Below are 19,437 nucleotides of genomic sequence, written 5' to 3'. Positions count from 1 at the left end.
GTTGAGCCTCGCATTAGTAAGGGAAGTACCTATCTGTACATGCACCTGTGAGTGTGTGTATATGCGTGTAAGGAAGAAAGTGCATCATGGAGAGACAGATAGAGGCGTCATCACGCTGTTAGAGGGCTTTGCACCACGTCAGCACTTCTACAGTTCAGCCAAGGACTCCTGCACACACTGTCCATTCATCTCCACGTGTCTGGGGGAGGGAAAGGGGAGAGAGAGAGAGAGAGAGGAGAGAGAGAGAGAGAGAGAGAGAGAGAGAGAGAGAGAGAGAGAGAGAGAGAGAGAGAAGAGAGAGAGAGAGAGAGAGAGAGAGAGAGAGAGAGAGAGAGAGAGAGAGAGAGATGGACTTCCTGCTAGATGACTGGAATAAGGAGCAGAGTGGGAAAATGGTAGACGGAGGAAGAAATGATACCAAACTTCCTCTTGTCAGAGACCCTGGAATAGATCTGCTGAGTGTATCAAACTGAGCACTCAACCAAGCTCCTAGCAGAGTTATCCCATCCAGATCATGGTCCACTCTGGTGTTCTGGCCCATGGGGCATGCTGTATTGCTGGACTCTTAGCTCATCCTTTCCTGCAGTAAAATAACCACAGACCCTTACTTCTCTTAGCTTTCTAATAGTGGAATAAGCTTCCCTGGATAGTCAGAATGCATAGTAACTTCCTGTTTTCTGATATAGTGTAATACTATTCTTTACTGCAGGTTCCCTTCCTTGCTGAATCCCACTGCACTCTGGACATCCATCTATTGTCTTTAAAAAGCAGACCTGTTTTTCTTAGTTTATGTTTCTGTGCCTATTTTTTAAGTTTTTTTAAGTGTTTAAGTGTAATTGTTTTTTTCTCCCAGACACGTCATCTGAGATGTTTTTCGCTGTTGAGTTATTAAGGAATTATATCATAATCAAATAACTGATTTTACCACTTTGTAAATGGTTTAAAGTACTTAATTTACCTAGTATTGAGAGGTACGGTATTACCAACAACTTCCTTTTTATTTTTGCACCAGTCCCTCGCAAAAACGTGTATGTTATGTGTTAAACATCGCTGTCATTCATGGTGCGCTGTGACGTTAAACACCTGAGTCTCATTACAGTACAACACATCTCTCATGCTAGCAAAGTTGTCAGTTTGTGTATGAATCACAACCTGTCGAACGTCACGTTTGCTCTAAACCCCACACACACACCCCCCTGTCATTCAGTGTCGTATTTTATGAAAAGATTTTGCAAAGTATTGAACTCAAAGATAATTAAATCACATAGAAGGTTACAATCAGAGCAGTTTACTGCTGTTGTGACATTCATTGTACACATGCATGCAGCAGGCATAGTTTAATGCCACCTAAAATAGTTTGACTCGCTTCAGAATTTTAAAGGGCACAAGTGGGAGTTAGACAGAGAGCTGAGAGGGACAAGACAGTTTGTTTTCATACGCATGCATTTGATCTGTGTGTGTGTGTGTGTGTTTAGTGGACCATGTTTAACAGTTGGCCTGTGGAAATGTCATTCACCACTGAGCGTGATGTAAAATGGAAATTATTTTGTATGAATGGAGAAGCATTTTTATCTGTTTTCATTTGAAGCCTTAGTGTTTTCCCTACCGTGAAATAGGTGAGTTTGGACTCTCAGGCTAAAATTTTTTTTATCAGATCTGGTTTCAGTGGAGAGACCTTCAAAACTACATGCTGTGTGAACTTGGGGTCCATGCAAAACAATATATGAAAAAATGTTTGGTGAGGATGTTCTTTGATGTCAACAGTCCAGCACACAGAGAAGATTGAGGATCGGCTCATGACGGCTGCTGCATGGCGTTGCTTTTGACCACGTTTCAGCAAAGTGACTGTAACTGATTCAGATCAACCTTCACAAATACATTCACAGACACTACAAATCTCTATAGAGCTAAGGGGAACTCTGTCACTACGAGCGACCACTTTCACATACAAGTCGTCATGTGATACATTGTTAACATAAAAATATTTATAATAGCTGCTTTTATATTTCAAGTGAAAAAAACCACCCATATAAAAGCCCAAATCATAAAACACTTGATGCTCCAACTCGATTTGGCGTCACACACAGGCTCATGCACACACACACACACACACACACACACACACACACACACACACACACACACACACACACACACCCTGGGAATATGGCAGTATGCTGATCGTTAGAAGTGTCACTTTTTGCACCCTATAATTCATACTTGTGAATTCTCAATGGGGTGTTACATTATGTCATAATATCTTCCTTTTTTTTTTGCTGTCAATTTAATCTGTTGCTGATATTCACTCTATGACTCAATTCTATGTACAATCTCACAATATGAGTGTCCCTGAAGAAACATATGTAAATATACAGCAAGTTTATTGCTAAACTAATTATTTACATTTGGCTTGTTAGGGTTATTTATGATAAACAATAAATAAGGCTACCGGTAGCTGCAGGTAAATGAACCGTGTCTACTGTAGCTTCCACAACGTGACAAGTGTGTGGTGATGAAAAAACAGACTCACATTTGAAATATAAAGATATACTTTTGAGGTTTCAGGAAGTTTCAGGAAGCTTGTGGAAATAAATCAACTTTACTCAATGTCATGTGCATATACTTTAGCTCACACCTAACTCGACAATTGAACTTCAGCATCATTATATTTAGTGAAAATAAACTGTTTATTTTGAATATAGGGTTAATCTAAATGTATGAAACCCTTAAAATTAATTTAAGACTTGAAAACAGTTTTGAAGATTTGCCCCAGAGTCACATATCAACTCTATGAGGGAACAAACAACACTCCAATGAACTTGTCAACTACATATAATTGTCACTGAAAAATCAGCGGCCATTAACACTGCAAGATTCTACACAGGAAGCTAATTTGTTAGTTTGTGACACGCATATTAAAAGTCAGATTATCTGATTTCCTATTATTTTGCAGTTTCCTTCTCCCTTAAAACTGATGCTGAAAAAGTGAAGCTACAATGCTTTCACTTCAACCTTTGTACAAGTACAGATAATATCTCCCTCTTTATCTCAAGCACACTCTGGTCTGTGACTTCAAAATAGGATACAGTTTTTTTTAAAGGGTGCTCAAGGGTAAACTGTTGGAAATGGGAAAGGCGGGGAAAGATGGAGATTTGAAGGGTTATGAGAAGAGAGGCGAGGTGTCCTTTAGTCACGGGGTTATGAAGCATTTTATCACAGCTTTTCTCTGACTCTGCAGCTCCTCTGACATTATCAACCTCACACTTTGTCAAAGCAAAACTCTGTGAGAAAAAACTGCAACACTGCAGTCTTGAAACAAACGCCTCAAACATTTTCACATTACAACCGTTTTGTAGCCAAATGTCTTTGTATGCAAATCGGGGATCAATTCTGTTTCTGATGAAAGCAAACGTACAAGTACAGTCTGGCGGTGTGCTGTTGTTTACATTGTCTTCTATCTTTTAACAGCTTCATAATCAAAGGCTTCTCTATCTCTGCACTGTGTCTAACGCTGAGCTGTAATGGAGGAATAAATTGAAGTGCTGAGATTTCAGCATACAATTATGTTTTATCTTCTGCTCATTATTTCACACACACATACACACACACACACACACACACACACACACACACACACACACACACACACACACACACACACGCTGCTGTGCCGGCACAGAGTATGAATGCAGAAGGACGTGTACAGTATGTGTGTAGTTGCTCTGATGTATGTAGCCAGACGCACAGTTTTTAAAGCACGTGTGTTTTGTCCTTAAAGGACTCCAAAGCATTTTGCTCGAACAATTCTGATGCAATTCACCTCAATTCAATGATTTCTCCACGCTCAGCTCTTTTGTAATTACACACTTTTCACTGCAGACTCAAATTAATTAAACTAGATCTTCAGTTGTTGTCGGCTGCTGATGAATCACATCACCATCCAGCGATGCAGTCGAGGAGGTGGATATATTGTGACTCTCCCATTATCCATACCGTGAGTTAGTGGTCGTGAGGTTGATATATGGCTGTAGGACAGCTTTATCCTCCAGTATTAGCCGGTAATGTTGGCACAGTGCTTATACATATTGAGGGTGTTGCAATGTCTCCATTTGTTTATTCATTTGTTCTTTGTAGTAACATGCCAAACCTCTTAATACAAATCCTAAATAAAAAATGCGGCAGAGCTGCGGTTAACTGTTATTTGAATAATCGATTCATTTGCAGATTATTTTTCTTGATTCATTGTTTGGTTTAAATATTAGAAAATAATGTTTTAGCCACGGTAGAGGTGTGACTGTAGTGGCGTCGGTGACTCAGTCCACCACTTTGGTCTACACTGAAATCTCTCCACGGTTTTTGCATGGATTGCTTTAGAATACGATGCTGCCATTGGATTGCCATGTAATATGGCATTAATGACCCTCTATGAATTACATAACTTTGGTTATCCCCTGACTTTTCATCTAGCGCCATCGTCAATACTTTTTTTTATGACCAAATACCTGCAAACTTAAGACAGCCGCAGCTGTACTTTGTGTTTAGCATGTTAGCACGCTAAACTAAGAGGATGAACATGGTGGTCATTATACCTGCTAAACATGTCTGCAGTATTAGGTTGATCATGTTAGCATGTCGATGTTAAAATATATCTCAAAGCACCGCTGTTTTCCAGACGAGCGGGAATATGAACGTATTATTCAAAGGAGTTTTATGTCCATCACTGTTGCAAGTTTTATTATTATGAATAGTAGCGTAAAGTACTGTTACACTAAATGTGTATTTCTAAAATTGTTAGCCTTCATGATAAATAGATTCACATTCAACAAATGAACACTATCAAATGAAGGTCTGGCATCTTTATTAGGCCACTAGCTATAGAGAGATAGAGAATGCTAAATATTGTGGTACATGTTAACATTTAGGACTTTAAACTAAAATAAATAGTAAATACGTCATATAATCTATAGTGTTCATTTTCTACACTATCAAGATGCCATAATGTATTTCCATACTTATCCATGTCAGCATCATCAAATACATCCAGTTTAAGCATGTGTTGATGCTGCTGTGTTTGTGTTAATGAAGGCAGAAGATGGTGTTTATTTGGAGCTGCTTAATTAGCGCCAACAGTAATGAAGCCACATGGGAGACAGCGTTGGTATCTGGACGGCCAGGATATGAAGATTATTTACGCTGGATTTGTCCAAGAAGCCCTTCTTTTTTTACTCGCTAAACAAGAACAGACGCCATACACACACACACACACACACACACACACACACACACACACACACACACACACACACACACACTTTCTTCTCTTGATCTGCTGCCAGAATAGGTGTGTGCATGAACACTTCTTTGTGTGTGTTTGATGTGCGTGTTTGTTTATCGCTTTGTATTTAAATGTGAATCTGTGTGTGTGTGTGCGTGTGCGTGTGTGTGCTAGCTATTTGAAGTAGAGGTAACAGGGGCATAAAAGGGATTATTTGTGTCTCTTTATGAAGGGTTAGTTGATTGTAGAGAAGTTATTGCTAACTGCTTCAAATCTACGGGAATTTAATTTCTTCCTAACTTTCATTCACTTAAGTGTCCCATTAAATATGAACCAGCTGGGATTTACAGAACTCGTATTACTGTAAAGTGTAAACTGATAAATTGTGATGATTTATAACATTTTTGCTGGTAACAACAAACAACTTTGCTCCAACATAAAACACGGTATAAGACCTCAATCATTTAAATTGGTCCTGGGAGATGCAGGCAGTTAATTTATAAACAGCAGCATCACACTTCACGTCCATGTGGGTGTTCAGAATAATGAGGATTGTTAAAGTTAACTTATTTATTGCAGAAAGAGGAGAGCTTCTCCCTCAAATTTGCTATGAACAATGAGAGAGTGTGTGTGTGTGTGTGTGTGTGTGTGTGTGTGTCTTCTTACACGTTGTGTGCGTTTGTGTGTCAGTGCATGTGTGTGTTGTACAAAGGGAAAATGCCAATTTCAGCGTTTCAACTGACGCAGGCTGACAGTGAAGGAGCAAAAACTGACAACACACTTTCTCACTTTCTCTCCCTCTTTCTCACACACAATCACACACCTACAGCCGCACAAACACACCTCACTTACCATGAGCTATCCTTCATTCCTTCATTCTCTTCACTCCCCCTTTCCCTCTTCCCTCCTCTTCCTGACACGTCTCTCCTCTTTTACTCCGTTCTTTTCTTGCTGCCTCTCCCTCCTCCTCCTGTCCCTTGTCATTATTGCCTCTCCTTTCATCCCTCGTTTTAACCCATCCCTTCTCTGTCTCCTATTCTTCTTCCTCCTCCTCCTCCTCCTCCTCCCCCAACTTATTCTTATTACTGTATTTCTTTCTCTGATATAATAATGATTGAAGCAACATTCAAGCTCCCTTAAACAAATGAGAGGGGTTTTCATATAGACTGGTTGTCTCTGTCTCAGTCAGAAGTCTTAGAGTTCATTTTTAAACACCTGTTTCCAGATACTTGCTTATTTATGTTTAGTTCCTCAATCCAACACTGTAATCTAATTTAAGTTGTGATGACCTGTCTGGCCTTTTGGCAGGTGATATAAATGGAATATATAAAATTATATTACAGGACTTCTGTAACCCTGAAAGTGACCCTAGTTATAAATACTGTTAAAGATCAACAACAAGGTCCTCTGGCTTGTATTGAATCATAGATAAGGGAATAGTTCTGCATCACTTTCCCTTGTTCTGCTTTTATTTAGCATAAGGCTTGTTTGTTGTTGTTCTGTTCTGTCTCAGTGTAATTACTTTCATTAATATTATGCCTGCACAGATCATTTATTGTCTCAACAGCAAGAAACTCCATTGAGACACCGCTAATTTCACAGATGTTGAATTGTTTTTCCTAGACCCTTTAATCAATCTATCAATCTGTCCATCTGTCTGTCTGTCATAGAAAGATTACAGTATTGTATTTCATCTGTATTGAAAATAATAGCTTGACTAAAAAGGTTTTAAGTTCTTCAGGTGAACAACAGAGAGCAGCATCCCGATACTATACATCTCTGTCTGCATAGGAACCATGAATCTCTGCCAAGGTTTATGAGGATGATATCTTAAAATGATTTACAGCCCTCTACAGCGCAGCTGTAAAAATCCATGAATCATCAAGGTTTGATTTTATTACCGTCAAGCTGCGAGAGAAGAGTTCACCCCATCACCTGAGGGTGGAGGTATTGAGCTCTACATCTTCTCTCTCTCTCTCTCTCTCTCTCTCTCTGTGTGTGTGTGTGTGTGTCTCTCCAACCTGAGGAAACTGCGCTACAAGGTTAACATCTGTAGGAGTCAGGAAGAGAGGGAAAACCGCATGAGGAAAGGAGGGGTAAGGATAGAATGAAGGAGAATTTGAGAAAGTAATTGAGGAGAAGACAAGAGAGAGCGGAAGACGGGACAAGGGAAGTGGAGGACATTAGATTACATTTCATGATAGTTAGGGAAGATATCAAATATATAGAAATAGAAAATGGAAGAGACAAAAAAAGCTCTTATTAAATCTGGTGGAAAAGAGATGCACGAAGAGAGGGATGAAGCACCGGAACAGTGAGAGAGAGAAATGGAAAAAGAAAGCTGCTGAAACGAGATCGATACTTTACTGTTGGGTGCTGAAATGATGGTGGCAACTGTCTCCCTGAGTTTCCTCTTTAGCTAGACACACACGCGCACACACACACACACACACACACACCTCCCCCAACAGACACATGCTGAAGCCAACACACACACACACACACACACACACACACACACGCCTGAGCAGGAGAGTGTCTAAAGCTGTTGAGATGACAGAATTAAAGGACACATGCTGCATTAATGTAACAGGTTCTGCCTGTTTCACCTTCAGTCAATCTGAATCAAACATCATTGGTACGACACATGGGCAGAAGAGCTTTGCATGCAAAGTAAAAGTAATTTGAACAACAGAAATAAGCAATTGTAGCATAAGGTAATAAGTCACATGTGACTGAACCATCTCCATGACAACTGAGGTAGGCCATAAGATGTGGCTGAAAGCTCCAGAATTTATTTTTTAACTGTTATTTCCCAGATCAATGATGAAAGTTCAAAATATGGATGTAGAACAGACCAGCCATTAAAGTTTATAGTACATGGAACTGAGACATTTCTATTTATTCCTTTGTTCTATAGTGACACACGCCTGCCTCACTTCTATCCTCGTGTTGACGCCCTCGACAAAAGCAAAATGCACCTTTCTCTAGATATTATCTCTTTATTCCCGGTGCAGACCGAATCACCGCAACGTTGCGCTAACAACAACAATCACTTCTGTGTAGACAATTGGTGGTTGATTTGAATTACGGAGATACTGTATGTGAAAATCGGCAAACTTGTTTCTGACTGTTGTTACTTTCAGCCATACGTGTCACGTGAGATATAGTTGGACACGGTGGTCCGACCTACCTGACGTTTCTGTTGTGCGTTCTGTTGTACCGTGTTGCTTTGCTAGCGTGTTTGATAAAACAATCTATCCCACAGCAATATCTTACCATCGGTGAGAAATCTGAAAAAACGATATTGGCAACACTGCGAGATGCATTTACTAGCTGCAGTTTGTCAGCTGGTTAAAATGACTTTTAACAAATCTCATTAAAAAAAAAAACAAATCGGCTAATATTGTTTTGTTGTTTCAGGATGTCTACTTATGTGACAATTTCTCACTATGGCCACAATAAATCCGACTCATAAACGGTAAGGCCACTTACTTAACTGATGATTTTGTCTTGTAGTCCTTTATAAGTGTTGACCAATATCAATTAAGATTAAATCATTGCATTGTTACTTCTAAAATCTGAAAGAAAAACTCAATTCTTGCTCTTGAATTCATATAACGCAGTCTTCTTGATAAAGATTACTGAAATTCCCAGAGAAGAACATGCTGATGATAACAGACCCACAGAGCAGATCACCTCGTCCACATCTGCTGTCAGTGTGAAGACAGTCCAATCCTATTAGCCAGTCCGTCCTGTCAGTTCATTGCATCACTATACTGCAGCTATGGTTGTATTATTGATCTTAAGCCAGTTTACAGTTATCAGAGCACACTGCAGCCTCTTAGTCCTCAGTGTGAGTGTGAGTTCACAGTATCTCTCTCTCAGTTGTGCTTCGAAACGGACTCGAAAGAGAAACACCAAACCCCTCCTGTCAGAGTTCATGAGTTGGAAAGATGAAGGTCAAAAGCACAAACCACCCTCACTGGGCTGGTGTGTGAAAAATGCCCACCTGTGGAGAGAGCACTTTGGCAAGAGTGTCACAGACAATATATTTCATAGCGTTGCAGTCTCACACTAAGTCTAGAGTCATTCCTCTAAGTCAGGGGGGCACGAAGTCATCGTGCTTCATCCTTTGCAAAAAAAAAAAAGTTCTTAAGCTGCTTCACAGTGTTGCCAGGTGCCAAAAAACTAAATCGAACAAAGAATTATCGTATTTCAGGCCAAATTGTTGTACTTTCAAATCCAGACTGTGGCACAGCCAGATTTGTGTCGAGGTGTGTTACAGTATGCAGGCTACTACAAGACATACTTTACACCCCAGCGTGTAAACGAGGTTACAGGTAGCCTATAGGGATATTTTTGTAGAAAACAAAATTACTATAACCAAACAAAATACAACGGTTTGATACTTCAACGAAACATAATCTCAAAGAGTTCATAAGAGGTTGTGTGTGTGGCAAAAGTGGCCGTTAAAGGAGATCGCAGAGACATGTGATTGGATCATTTTCGGCAGATCCAGGTTCTGTTTGTTGTAATACATTACCCGCGTGGCTTTTTAAGAATGATTGGTTCTACATTGGTCACTTTAGTTCTCATTAAAATAAATTAGTCAGATTTAGTCCACACGGTGTTTTAGTTATGGCTGATTAAACCTCAGCTCAGTTTGAAGGTGGGTGGGCATATGCCAGGAATTACACAAGGTCACCAGACTTCATGTTCCAATAAAAATAGTAGAGTTGTAATTTGTCCCACCTCAGCAGTGTTAAACAAAGCTGAGACAGTGAAGTACACACACAGTCCAGAGGAGAGGTCTACTTAGCCACAGTCAGTGCAATCACCTGTGTAGGAGGAACATGGCTTTGCAGGCTTTAACATTACTAAACTATACTGTAATGATGGATGTATTAAACACATCATGACATATTGTATGTATAGCTTTAAGCTGATCCTTCCAATTGTACACCATCAGACACAATAGAAAAGGATGATTTAGGTATTTGGTGAATTATGTTAAGGATCCCTGATCTGGTTTATCACTAAAAACACAAGCTGCTCTTAACGTTAGTGCTATGATAATAGCATTTGATAAAGGTCGACACTGTTAGCTTTGTCAGCATAGTTGCCGTTGTTACCAGCTGCAAATACAACGCTGGTATTGTTTTCACCTTATGAGTCCGTGTGAGTGTATCATCATGGCAAAATGTGCTCCTGAAGACACCTACAGTGCCCTCCAGAATTATTGGCACCCCTTTAGTAAAGATTTGCAAAAACAGGCTGTAAAATGTCTTTTATTGTTTATCGTCTTGGCCTTTCACTCAAAAATATTCACACAAATCTGACCTTTTCACTGAAGTAAAATTATTGAAAGAAACAAAATGTTGACCAACATTTAAATAAATATTTTTCTCCAAAACATGTGTGCCACATTTATTGGCAGCCCCTTCATTTAATATTTTGTGCAGCCTCCTTTTGTCAGGATTACAGCTCTGAGTCTTCTCCTGTGATGCCTGATGAGGTTGGTGAACACATGGCACGGGATCTGAGACACTTCTTCCACACAATCCTTCAGATCCTTCAGATTCAGAGGTTGACGCTTGTGGACTCTCCTCTTCAGCTCGTCCCACAAATGTTCTATAGGATTTAGGTCCGGGGACGGTGATGGCCGTGGCACAACCTTTATTCTGTGGTCAGTATACCATTGTTGTGTAGATTTTGAGATGTGCTTTGGATCATTGTGGCTGCTGGAAGGTCCAACCACGGCCCATTTTAAGCTTCTGGGCAGAGGCTGTTAGGGTTTCATTTAATATCTGCTGGTATTTGATAGAATCCATGATACCATGTATCCTAACAAGATGTCCAGGGCCTTTGGAAGAAAAACAGCCCCACAACATCAAAGATCCACCACCATACTTCACAGTGGGTATGAGGAGCTTTTCTGTAAGGCTATCTTTCTGTCTACGCCAAACCCACCTTTGACGTTTGTTGCCGAAAAGCTCTATTTTGGTCTCATCTGACCATATAACCCTGTCCCATTCAAAGTCCCAGTAACGTTTGGCAAACTGTTGTTAATTGACAGCAATGGCTTTTTTCTGGCAACCCTCCCAAACAACTTGTGGTGATGTCGGCGGCGTCTGATGGTCGTTTTGGAGTACTTTCTGACCCCAAGACTCAACTGACCTCTGCAATTCTCCAGCTGTGATCCTTGGAGATTCTTTTGCCAGTGGAACCATCCTCCTCACGTGTGTGGCGTCAATGTACACACACGTCCTCTTCCAGGCTGATTCTTAACATCTCCTGTTGCTTTAAGCTTCTTAATTATTGCCCTGTAGTGGAAATGGGCATTTTCAACTGTTTCAAGATTTTCTTATATCCATTTCCTAATTTGTGCAGCTCAACAACCTTTCGTCGCAGATCATCACTGTGTTCTCGGGTCTTTCCCAGAGTGAAGAATGACAAAGAGAATTTTGGCCTGTGTCACCTCATATTAATACCCCAGTGAAACAGGAAGTCATGGTTGACCACTTAAGAGTTCCTAATCAAACAGGTGAACCTAAAGATGTAACATATGACTGGAAATACACTTCAGTTAGATTTCTATCGTAGGGGTTTTCTAGGGGTGCCAATAAATGTGGCACAGATGTTTTGGAAAAATATTTACTTAAAGTCAACATTTATTTTTTCTTTCATTCATTTGACTTCAGTGAAAAGGTCAGGTTTGTGTGAATATTTTGAGTGAAAGGCCAAGACGATAAACAATAAAAGACATTTTACAGCCTGTTTTGCACATTTTTACTAAAGGGATGCCAATAATTCTGGAGGGCACTGTACTGTCGCAGGACCTACCTACCACAGAATAGGTTTTGAGTACTTTGCCAGGTGTTTCTATTTCTGTCTGTCTTTGAACAGATTGTGTCACTGCGGTAGTGTCACAACCGTGCAAGATGCAGTCATAAAACTTTGCAGGTGTGTAGTTGAGATCAAAATGAAGGCAGAGTAAGAATATGGCTGTGGTCCAAGCGAGGGTGCCAGGAGTAAAGAGGGTAGGAAGTACACTATAAGCCCCTGGTTTGGCGTTGCTGCTGGTGTTAACATTTTTGAAAATATGGACAGTAATAATCAGTCAATCACCTTGGTGTTGAGGGTAGGCCATGACATTTACAGGTCACAACTACAACTACACAAAAGTCATGCAATAGACGCATCAAAGACGTAAGACATTAAGTAATGTTAAGACCTTCAGAGACAACTTAGACTGATGCATGGCCCTGTCTGTGGGCCCAGATCCACTTGGTTTTGCAGACTTATAAATGATTTTGCCTCTGAGAGTTAGTGTGAATGCCAAAGAAGCTGTCGCAAGAATCATAACACAAAGTATTGGAAGATTACAGCAATTTAGGAAACATTTTATGTTCAGGAAGGTTGAAATGGAGGTAGGAGACACTAGTTACATTTTGAAGTAAGTCTTTAGCACAAAACCAGTCAATTGTGTGTATTAGAATTGTTTTGTACTTTGTCCCTGTGTGCTCACAGACCTTGAATAGCAGACTGATGACGTCTGAACTTTTTCTGTGCTCACTCAATAGTATTGCAGTGAATAAACTTCTGTATTAACTGTCACTCTGATTTATGAAGAAATGAGAAGACATCAACTACCTGTATCCTGTCTCTTTCCAAAGACACACAGATGCATCTCTTTACATGCATCCTTCTGTCTTTACAAGGCAAAAACATTTTACACATACTACAGAATAACAACCAGTTAACTTTCTGATGAAAGAACCCCTGCTTCTCAGGGGGAAATGTTTAGACATTACTCTTCCAGTCCTGTGTGCGAGTGTGTGTGTGCTAATGTGTCTCTTGACAGTGAGTCGTCGGTCCCCGCTGTGCCTTCTGGCTTGATGAGAACATCAAGAGGCCTTTTTGAGCGAGCGTTAATGTGCATGTGTGTATGTTTTGGTCTGTCTGTGTCTGCCTGTCTGTCTCATGTAAGTGGATGATGCTTCATACAAATTCCACATGCTTTTACATAAATCAGTCCTTCTTGTTTAGGAAGAGCCACTTTGTAAGTGACACTGTAGTTATCTGACACTGACTGTAGTTTTATAAACCATTCATTTCACCTGTATCATTCTTAACATTGTTAAAGATGATAAGTGCATGCAGGTAGTATATGTTTATTACAAGCCCAGTGTTATTTAGTTTGAGTGTTGGTACAGTTCAGAATGGATTTTGAGAAAGTTAAAAAGGTTAGTTTCTCCATGTGGGATACGTTCTAGTATATTTAAAGCAGCAAGAGGGAGCAGAAAGACTCAATGATAATGTGCCTGTAGTATAGTAGCAAACGATAACCTCCTTACAAAGCTGGCACGATCAGGGCTACATGGGCGTGCTGTAGAGTCTTCTTTTTGACCTCCTATTGAATACAAATCCAAAAACCACTAGTTTGTTATGCCCAGCGGCCATTTCAATGTGAGTTTGCTGAGCAAAACCTTGGAGGAGCAGCTTGTCACTACAATGAGAATAGCTGGTCCGTCTTAAAGGTCAGCCCACCTTAAGTGGGCCTGAGCCGTTGTTGCTAGCTTCAGGGCTAACATCCTTCACTTCACTCAGCAGGTTGCAAACAAGACACGGGAGCTTGGCTTCAGTTTTGAAGAGTTGTAGCATTTATTCAACGACAACTAAACTCTACAAACACTGCACTGCTACGTTCATATTCACACACAACCTATGCACCGATTTGCTCATTATTAAAAGAGCGTGTTACTTGTAAAACACACGTTCTTTCATGTGTGAATTAGCTAACTTATACAGCTTGTTCAAACGTTATTTATCGATTGCTTCCTTTGTGCTTTGATGTTGTTGTTGTTGTGTACACACATGGCTATGAATAATAACATCAACAAGAGGGTCTGGGAAACTATCAAAGTAACCACCTTAACATCTAAAAGCTTCAGTTACAAGAGGTGGACATTTCAAATGTTTTTGCTGCTTCAAATCACTTAATTAATTTCAAAGTTTTGCAATCGCTGTAGTTCGTTCACTTAATTTTCCTAAACTAAGCTGTTAAATCACCTGCGTGCACTTCACTGCGTACGTCAGTAAGTGAACTCATCACCGCTCATACGCCCAAGCTGTAACGTTCACTTCACTCAGTACAAAACTACATCATGATTGAATTTGAATATATTTTTATTTGATGGGGACAAAGCAACATAGTTTCATTACAGAGAGTTTATAGCTATAGCTTATAGATTGTGTGTGTGGCTTTCGCTGTCTTGTCGTAAGGTACGCCTGAGCTGACGGTGCTCTATAGTCACCAGTGACGGGAACTTCACCTACTGATTAGCTCCTGATTCAGACAGTGACAATGCTGAGTCAATTCAAAGATCTGTTCATAAAGATTATATCCCACATGTACTGAACACCTCTTGTTACAAGCAACCAAGTGGTGCTGGCAGCAGTTCCCATCTTAAGTTAATGCAGCATAAAATGACACTTGTGCCCTTGTCTTTTCAAATACCGGCAACAATACAGAGCATTCATGACTAATCATAAGTATAGTATATTTATAGGTCACAGGCGATGTGAAAAAAAGCAGGCATGGCACTACAGCTCCTGGGCAGTGTCCTTGACTTGTTTAACATTACACTTTCTTCACCAGTCCCCTTTAGTCTAATGTATATCTAGTGCACAGTGAACGGCTTGTGTGCTGAGAGCATCTGTTCTTTATTTTGTACAAACCAACATTGTTTTGGGTCATGCAAAGCTAAAGAATGAGCTAAACAAGTGTTTGAAAAGCCGCAGAGCTGCAGAATGGGCCGTTGATTCTGGGAGCCATCTGATTCTACATTAACGTAAGAAATATTGCTTAATGCAGCTTTAATGATGATGGCTGCCACAATACGAGACTCCATTTTTCACTTGTGTCCTGAGCTTAACAAGCTGTTGATCCACCGCATTAGTTTAGTGTTTCTTCCTCTTCTTCCTCTTCCTCCCCCTGCATTTCTTTCATTTCACTCCCTTATTTTCTCTTTAAACATCCTCGAGAAAGGCTTGCTACTCACCCTAAGACACAAAAGTTTCCTCTGAAACCTTATCAATAAAAAAAAAAGGGAAAATAATGTACACCACCCGCAGTTATTTGCTGTTCTGTAATTCCACGCCATTTATCAATACAAGCCTCTTGCAGGGGGAATTTCCATAAACCTGTAACAGCACTGCTTTATCATTTAATTGGTCCCCAGTGTGAGAGACACCTTAACATGCAAATAATACAGAAACTCTGAATTAAAAGCAGAATACACAGGCAGAAAAGCTATTGAATTCCCAAGTGGTTGTCTGACAACTGTAGTGCTCTTGCTTAAAGAGTTTTCAATTTTCTTCAGGTTAACAGAGAGCCAGAAGTCCAGTATGTGAGGAGATAAGCACATTTCTTTCTTGCTGTTGATGATTCTGGGGTTATTATTGATTTTCAAGCAGCCTGGGACAATACTCGACTCCTATGAGGCATCAAACAACAGACACGGCCGTCATAAAGAAAGTAAGCAACAGGAAAAAGCTTATTTTAAATGTATCATACTGCCAAAAAACAACATACTTCCATAAAGATGTTTAGAACATTGTGAAGCGGAAAAGATGGAGAAGTATATCATATGTACTACTGTCTAACAACCGGAGCTCCTATTCCTGCACAATACTGTCATTCCACAGAAGGTCAACTTCTCAATACTTCGCTTAACCCCAATGATTACATTTAAAATGACATTATTCCTCCATGAACCCTGCAGGTCAGAAGAAGGCCTCAGGTCATCCTCACCTTCTGGTGGTCCATTGTTACATGTGTCTAAATGTCTGATAATGTTTACATGTAACCTGTAACACTCTATCCCTGAAAGTGACAGTGACTGGTAGGGTTGAGGTTGGATGACTTTGTTGTTTACTCTCCAGGGAGAAGTCCATTTATCATACAGAGCGGAGGAGGTGTGAGTGGAGGAAGTCTGATGTTATGGGCTGCTGCCCCACGTAGAACTGCTGTATGTGTACATACAGTAGGTAGGATGTGCAAAAGGCGTGTTTGAAAAAGACGAGTAATATTGATATTAATTCAAATGTGATGAACAATGCTACACAATAAAGATAGATAGAAGACAAGAGGGTAAAATGTATAAGGCCACATTGGGCACAATGGAGTCATTCTAACTCTGTTTAGTTAAGACACGTAAACAGAAATAGAAAAACACACCTGGACAACAATGTTACTTGCTCAAAGTTAGGGCTCAGGTCAAATAGGACTCCTGGAGGCCCGCTTAATGTGTTAATTAGCCGGAAAAAGTAATCATTAAGTAATACTGTCTGCGATTGATCCCACTAATCCTTTCTGTGATACAACTGTAGCCAGTGGCATTACTGTCCCGGAAGGAATTGTTTTCATGTTTCTTCTTTTCAACTGGCTTTTTAAGATTGCACTGACAATATAACGGTTTACTTTTTAATGTTTAGGCTGTGACATTGGAGCACAGCTGGCTATCGCTTTTAAGTAATGTGTAGCGCTAGTAGGAGTTCGGCCCACTGCTGGCATCATATCAAGCTGGTAGAGAAACCTCTCCTGTCCCTTTTAGAAGCTACTTGTAAAGAGACACCGTTAGCTTGAGAGGCATAGTACAACATAGCATGTCGAAAAAACGTTTGTTGTTTCTGACAATTTTTGCATTTTTCAGTCCGTGTAATGCGGTGTTGATGACAACATTCTAACCGTACACTAATTTACATGTAGCTCCGAGCAAACATAAAGCATACAAGTGTGTTATTCTTGCCTTTATGCTGTGATCACTTCATTTGGGAAAGAAGGTAGCGTTAAGGTGCAGCAATTTGCATCATCTGACAACTCATGTGGTTTAAAGAGTCGCTTGTATGAGCATTTCAAAGTGCGTGGTCATATATCACTGCATCGGTGGGTTTTTCACAGCTTTGGTTGTAAATACAACTTCCTGTTGTGGCTGGAAATGCAGTTGATGAGAGCGGTGAGTTAACCAAAAGAGTCACGCTGTGGGCCGTAAAAAGCAGAACGATGATAAGATAAATATCAGTGGGTTTGTCACCACAAGTGTCCTCAGTCACATAACATGTGGCTGAGTGAAGCTTTGAGTTTGCATTTCATTACCTTGAATGGCTGCCTTTGTCATGAGGCATATGTTTTCTTTTTAATGCACTTCTTTATTATTTAGCACCAATATATCAAATGCTTTTAATTAAATGTTGTATTTTGACATGTAGGATATTGACAGGTTCACTTCCACATGAACGCATACTTAGTACCAAAGGGTTAACGGTAAAGGGTTCACTGAAAACAATAACTCAGCCAGCAGTTAGCTGCTGCCACGAAAATAAAAGGGGCTAAACTACCTCAAGGCAGCCTCTGCTGTTAAGTGCCACAGCGTGGAAAACCCTGGCTTAGGAGCATTCTCAGTGGTAGAGGTTTAACGGTGTCTTTGATTACCTGTGTGGACAAGGACATGCTGACTTAGTTCTTCTGTGCTCTGACTGATTGGCCCCGACGGACAGATGGACTCACTGATTGGCCCTCGGCATACAGAGGCCAGCAAGCAGGAAGTCCTTATGAAGAGAGAGGGATGTTCAATCTTCCAGCTCCCCAGACAACCACAACCTTCCTTCTGCTGAGCCTCATCTATTACTTGGGTTGTTTCTTTCTGTTTCTGCCTCTTTTTGTTTACGTTTGTCTCACTGTTTTAAGTTCTTCTTTCTTTTCCCGTTTTCCTGCTCCCTTCTTCCAATTGTGGTTTTTTTTACTACCCTTTTTTTTTTTGGTCTTAGTTTCTACCTTCTTCTCTTTAATACAGACCTAACACTTTTGACTTACTTTCTGTCTGCAGCATTGTCCTTTTCCATTCCTCTCTCCTCTCTTTTCCCTACAGCAGCTTTCAGAAAATTGTCGTCTTTGTGAAACGAGACAGAGGAGATTGGCTAGCAGTATTAGAGTGAGAGTGAGACTCTGTAAGGAGGTTGTAAAAATGACTTCTCCATGGGGAAATTCCCACAGCTGTATTAAGATCTCCTTGTCTCCTTGTCTTTTAAACGCCTCCCATTCTCCAGCTAATTGTTTTGAAGCCAGGCCTGAAAATCCCAAGCGAGATCTGGCACTACTCATTGAATTAGCCCGGAGTTACAGAAATATCTCTCTTTTATCAATCTTTGAAAGAGAAATACATCTTTTCACCCCCCCCCCCCTCCCCCCCTTTTCCCCTCAATCTGTTACAGTCAGTCTGTGTTCTCCCTCCATTTTCTGCCTCATAAAAAACATTTCTGCTTCATTCATTTCACTGAGCAACAGGGAAAAGGACAATGTGACAAAGATTGGGAGGATTCACATCATGTCACAAGACTTTATCCACTGAGCCATATGGATTGTTCCTAACACTTTATATCAAAACATACTTACTCAGAATTGATTCTTTCTAGAAATGAAGACCCGAAAAATAGCCGATACCTTCACTTCTTTCAGTTAGTCCACCTCACAATATATGACACCATCGTATAGCTCACCAGTGAGGCCAGTGTTTGTAGGAGACTTTGATTGAAGTTAAAGGGTCTACGAAATGATAAACATGGAATTCTACTGATGATAGTAAATGCTATTTGTGGTGTAAAATAATGTGTTATTAATGACACTATGCCGCTACCGGAAACAGCCGACGCCGTGTTCTGACGTCACAAGTAGAACACAGTCCACCAGTTGAATACACAGACAACATGGCAGACGTGGCGATGTCGGACTCTGGCTCGAATATTTCGACAGAATCGAGTGACAATGAGTCGTCAATAGACTCGTTGCGCCTTCAAGAAGAGGGGTTTATTGAAGAGGATGCCGGTGTCGTGGATTTAGATCATGCGGAGCAAATTTAACGTGATGGAAACAGAGCAGCGCGAGACACAGTATTCAAGATGGAGACACAGACGGGAGCGAACATGCGGATGATGGTGACGGTGATCCTGGATCTGGCGGAGATCCTGTGCAACAACAGAACACAGACAGGTATATATAATTGATTATAATTCATAGAACTTCTCAATATATAGTAAATACATCATAATAAAACGTAACATTATCCTCGATCGTAAATAGATCGCAAGTTATCCTATAT

The sequence above is a fragment of the Cottoperca gobio genome, chromosome 16 (genome assembly GCF_900634415.1).
Source record: "Cottoperca gobio chromosome 16, fCotGob3.1, whole genome shotgun sequence".
NCBI classification, from domain to species: domain Eukaryota; kingdom Metazoa; phylum Chordata; class Actinopteri; order Perciformes; family Bovichtidae; genus Cottoperca; species Cottoperca gobio.
This window is presented reverse-complemented; position numbering follows the sequence as displayed.